The sequence below is a fragment of the Scylla paramamosain genome, chromosome 11 (genome assembly GCF_035594125.1).
Source record: "Scylla paramamosain isolate STU-SP2022 chromosome 11, ASM3559412v1, whole genome shotgun sequence".
NCBI lineage: Eukaryota > Metazoa > Arthropoda > Malacostraca > Decapoda > Portunidae > Scylla > Scylla paramamosain.
This window is the reverse complement of record NC_087161.1, coordinates 18654879-18661022: the sequence shown is the minus strand read 5'-3', so window position 1 is coordinate 18661022 and position 6144 is coordinate 18654879.

Here is a 6144-nt window from a genome sequence, read left to right as displayed (position 1 = left end):
AAATATCAAACGAAAATAAGACACAAACAAATTAAATAAGTGCATTACGAAAAGATATAGCATAAGAAAATAGAACACAAACAATATAACAAAGGTGAACGGACAGGGCAAGGTGAGGTGGACATGCGGTGGAGAAGGAAAAGAAAAAAAAAAGAAAAAGGAGAGAAAGGGTGAAGGAAGAGGTGAGACAAAGGAGGAGGAGAAGGGGGAGAGTGAGTTCACAGTTACCTCACGCACCACAGATTGCACCAGCCTCAACACTCTCTCTCTCCCTCTCTCTCTCTCTCTCTCTCTCTCTCTCTCTCTCTCTCTCTCTCTCTCTCTCTCTCTCTCTCTCTCTCTCTCTCTCTCTCATTATTTCGTTGTGTTACAGGTCATAACTTCCACCCAAAAAATGGTGTTATTTATATATATTTTACGACATTGAAACCAGAAATCTATAACTGTATTATATTGCTGATTCTTAACTTTCCTACATTACCGATACTATTGCTGTTGTTGTCGACGTCGCCTTCGTCCTCGTTGTCGTTGTTGTTCTTGTTGTTGTTGATAATAATACTGTTATTTTTGTTGTATTTGTTGTTGTTTATGCTGTTGCTGCTGCTACTACTATTGTTGTTGTTGTTGTTGTTGTTGTTGTTTTCCTTCTTCTCTTCTTTTTAGTCTTTTTCTCTTCTTTTCATCTTCCACTTCTTTTCTTCCTTTTCTTTTTCTTCCTTTTCTTTCCTTCTTATTCCTTTTCTTTTCTTTTTTTCTTTTCCTCTTGTCTTTTTTCTCCTTTTCTTCTATTTCTTATTTGTTATCATCATTACATGTGATGGTGCGGTGGCCTCGCTCGCCAGCACAGACAGACATTCCCTCAGGCGACGCTCGACCCTCAAACAAGGACAATGCTCAACACACTCACACTTTCCCTCCCTGATCATTGCGATTAACTTTATGCAGCAAGAAGCATAAGCTGAATTAGTGCATTAGATTTACTATCGTGGCAATCTCTTTGGTGTATCACTTCAATACATGATGGGAAAACAAGTGCTGGGCGTCTGTCTGAAAATGTGGTTTTCTCACATGTTTGAGTGTCTTATCTAGACTATTCTTTTAATGTGACAATGTAAATAGCTCTAGTATTCAAGGGTTGTTCCATGGCTGTGATGAGAAATTAATCAACCTTTTCACTGCGATATGCAGCAATTTACGACACTAAGAAAAGTGCAAGAAATCTTTATAAGAATTTACAAGAAAAAATAAAGGTTTTTAAATATATTTTACAATCTCTGACCAGTATACTAATTAGAGATGGCTGTGGAATAAGAAAAAAAATGTCTCAGAACAGCTAATGAACCATGTTATCACTAAAAGTAAAACACGCATGATAACACAATTAATGACTCGTTACCATAAAAAAAAAAAAAACACTTACACAGAAACTCAAGCACTTTTTATGAATTCAAGTCTGGGCGCTCTGGTCACCTCGCCACGAGACACTCATCAGCTGCACAGCTATCACGACCCTTCCACCAATCATCCTCTTGGTTGTCCCAGAGAGCAAGCAAACAAGAGTACACTGTCACAACACAGGATTGATGCCACTGACACACCAAGAATTACAACACTCCAATTCAATTATCACATTAAAGAATCTGAGCGCTTACAAATATTTAGTGATACTATTGTGGAGTTTGAACTTTTCTACTGTCGGGTAAAAAAAAAGTAAATAAATATATTAATTAATTAATTAATCAGAGAAACTGGAACCACTGAGGCAATAGGTCACACACACACACACACACACACACACACACACACACACACACACACACACACACACACACACACACACACACACACACACACACACACACACACACACACACACACACACACACACACACACTCACGGAGGAATAAGTCTAAAAAAAAAGGCAGGATCGAGAACAAACGTTACAAATGAGAACATCGTGACCACAATTAAGGAAGAGGGAGAGTGAGGCCGCAGCTGTGTCGTAATGGTGCCAAAATGAGCCAGAATTATGTTACGTTCCAGTGAGAGAGAGAGAGAGAGAGAGAGAGAGAGAGAGAGAGAGAGAGAGAGAGAGAGAGAGAGAGAGAGAGAGAGAAACTGCGGGAGTCAGCAGGAATTTTATATTGGCAATTGTGAGTCAGTTGCCGAAGGTCTGGGGGACGTTTAGTGCTCTCTCTCTCTCTCTCTCTCTCTCTCTCTCTCTCTCTCTCTCTCTCTCTCTCTCTCTCTCTCTTCTTTATCCTCTCTCGAATAAAGTTAGACTTTTGATATTTCAGTCGCAAAATCGGAAATCAAATGTGTTTTCGTGAGAGAGAGAGAGAGAGAGAGAGAGAGAGAGAGAGAGAGAGAGAGAGAGAGAGAGAGAGAGAGAGAGAGAGAGAGACGTTGCAATTAACTAGGTCCACGAAACAGAGACAAGCTACTGTAACCGCTCGCGAGGGCATGCACACACACACACACACACACACACACACACACACACACACACACACACACACACACACACACACACACACACATTACACACACACACACACACACACACACACACACACACACACAATAAACCATTGCAGCGACTTGAACCGAAATGAGGTTAAAATTAAAACAAACATGGAGTCGTCTCTCTCTCTCTCTCTCTCTCTCTCTCTCTCTCTCTCTCTCTCTCTCTCTCTCTCTCTCTCTCTCTCTCTCTCTCTCTCTCTCTCTCTCCAAACAAAAGCTAATCACGGAGGCTTTTGTTCGCCTCGCTCGCCACTGTGTCTTGCTGTTAACTCATGGGATGTTGGACCGTCTTATTAAAATTCTCTCTCTCTCTCTCTCTCTCTCTCTCTCTCTCTCTCTCTCTCTCTCTCTCTCTCTCTCTCTCTCTCTCTCTCTCTCTCTCTCTCTCAGTAGCGCTACTGCAATAATTTCCTAATCCCACTATGGTTACCTTTTCTACTACTATTGCTATTACTATTGCTACTGCTACTATTACTAACACCACCACTCAACTCAAGTTCTCTGAAACACACAATCCCTACCAACATCATCTCTTTTCCTATTCATCACCACCACCACCACCATACCTCCATCACAACGCACAATAACAAAACACAACAAAACACAACCATTACAACACGGGCCGTGATGAAAGTCCACCCGCGGTCGGCGTCATAGAATAAAAGTATCACAATGCGGGGCCACAATAAAAGAGTCATCCAGGCGTACTAAAGACCCGGCCGTACTGTTGAGAGAGAGAGAGAGAGAGAGAGAGAGAGAGAGAGAGAGAGAGAGAGAGAGAGAGAGAGAGAGAGAGAGAGAGAGAGAGAGAGAGAGAGAGAGAGAGAGAGAGTGGGATCTGTTAGTGTTTGGAATCTGATGGGAAATGGTTAGAAAAGGTCATTTGGTTGTGTTATTGTTATGTGTAAAGTCAAGATTTAGGTGAGAAAGTCAATGTTTTAATAGAGGATAAAAACATTGGCTCACTGGGATCTACGTCGTGTCTGGAATCTGATTGGATACGGTTAGGGAAGGTCTATGTGCTTTGGGTTAATAATTTTCAAGTATCTGAGAAAGTTAAGGTTAGGTGAGGATATCAGTGTTTAAATAAGAGTATCAAAGCATAAACTCATTGGGGTCTAGGACTGGTATGCAGAAAACTTCAAAGTTTCTCTTACAGTTACTCATAACTTCCAATTTTTTCTAATACCTAGGAGCCAGATTTGTGAGTTATGCAAAGTAATTCATAAGGCGACTCCTAGCTGTGAGGTGAGTGATTTATGAATTACTCCTAAGAAGGCGCTACTGTGTTTATTTTCCGCTATTAATAGCGCTAACGTTTGGCTAAAAACACTCCTATCACGACAATAAAAAAAATGAAATAAAGAAATTTTGTTAATGCACTAGTTTCAGAAATGAAAAACTGTCAATATATTATACCTCGAAAAGAATATGTGTGGATTTTATACCTTGGCGGAAGACGCTGTCCACCTGGCGACTTACAACAACAGTCACAAGAAGAAAAGGAAGAGGTCTAGGACCAACAAGAAGCAGTACATCTTGCCAGCATGGAGCCAGCCCTGCAGTTATGCAACTGCTTAATACTATTTACTTAAAAACTATTCTGATATTTTCAGGGTACAAGTTTAGATATGCGGTGCTGCCCAATTGCTCTGCCCAATGAATGAATCCCTGCTCTTTTTCCCTCTAACCCATTTCACTAACTAAATCACACCAATTCAGACTAAACCAAAGCTAGCCTCACTTAATCTAACTCAACTACTTTGGCATAAGATATTTTCGTTAATTAATGTTTGGTTAGGTTTAGTTGGGTGAGGCCTTGAGCCGTGCTGCTCCCGGTGTAAGTTCAATGGAACTACCCAGCACTTGGGGACCTGCGCATGCATGAACCGTGTGCCAGACGTATGATTCAAGTGAGCCCTTCACTCCTTGTAACGGCCATTAAATTCTTACAAAATTTTCAATTAAATTTTTTCAAATAAAATCTAACCAAATCTAACCGAAATGCTTCGGTGCTGTGGTACCACGAGTTGTTGTTGCTCCACCATTATCACTTTTGAGTGGCTCATAAACTTCTTAGGAGTCTTCACGACTCAACATATCGACACGCTGGGAGTACTCATAACCCCATGCGAACTTTTCTGCATTACTCATACGCCTCATGAGCTTCTCTTAGAAGGTTTATGAGCTGCATCCAGCTCATAACAGACTAATGACCTTTTCTGCATACAGCTCTAAGAGTCTGATGGAAAACGGTTATAGAAGGAAAGGTGGTTATTATTACGTCTTAAGTGGCTGGGAAAGACAAGTTTTAGGTAAGAAAGTCAAGGTTTTAATTAAATGCATAAGACCATTTGATTGTTGAGAAAATTAAGGTTTGGGTAGGGAAGTCAAAGTTTTGATAAGAGCATAAGAACGCAAGAGAAACTGTAGAAGGTCGTTAGATCTACACGTGGCAGTCAGTGTAATAAAATATATTCTTACATACCTACAGCCACCCATCATCCACACCCCTAAGTTCATCTAATCCTCTCCTATTGACTCCGCACTAACAAATCAATTACAGAGTCAATTCCATTCATCTCCTAAGTCTATGCCATTCATAAAGGAATGTAAATACTCGTGAATACATATATCCATCTATAATTCCCATCCACGAGGATATCTAATATTATAAAACTTCTTATTGTCTCCGCACTAACAATCTGACTACCGAGTCATTTCCATTAATCTACGGAGTTTATTTCATTCATGTATTCAGTCTATTCCATTCATCAAAGGATTATATACGCTTTTTTTTTCTGGGACTGGGGCTGTTTTAAGGCGTGCAGCATCACAGGTAATGGCAGGCTTTGGTGCACAGGTCTTTTTGAGGTGTCTGAGACTAGTCTTGCACATCTTTACCTGAGCGATATCACAGGTAAGGCAAGTCGGTAGGTAAGTGGGGTCCTCAGGTGGGCCAGCTAGTAATCCACTTACCGGCAAGGAAATTATGATACCTGACCAACACTAATGAGACACCGTGTTCCCCGCCTCCTCCTGCTCCTCCTCCACCTTCCCCATAAGCCATCCATCTCTTCCTCCCTTCCCCCCTTTCTTCGTTCCTTCATCCTCCTCCTTAACTCACTCCCTTGAGATATGAAACTTGATTTTTTTAAATTCCTGGAATCATCGAGGGTCGTTCAGATTTTTCTTTTTTCCTCTTCGCAGGAGTTTCATGATTATATTTTGTGCAGAAGTTTCCGCTTGCACTATAAAGATTGCAAGGGGTACAGAAAAAAAGGGTGTTTGCGTTTACTGGCGTTCGATGGATATTGTAAACGAGGGCAAAATTATATATAAAAATTTTAGAACAAATTTTAAACTGGCAGGTACAAAAGTCTCTCTCTCTCTCTCTCTCTCTCTCTCTCTCTCTCTCTCTCTCTCTCTCTCTCTCTCTCTCTCTCTCTCTCTCTCTCTCTCTCTCTCTCGCTCTCTTTTTTGTGTGTGTGTGTTGCTGCCTTTACGTGCATGATTCTTTGTCTGTCGAAGCATGAGAGATAATAAAATTCCCCCCTCTCTCTCTCTCTCTCTCTCTCTCTCTCTCTCTCTCTCTCTCTCTCTCTCTCTCTCTCTCT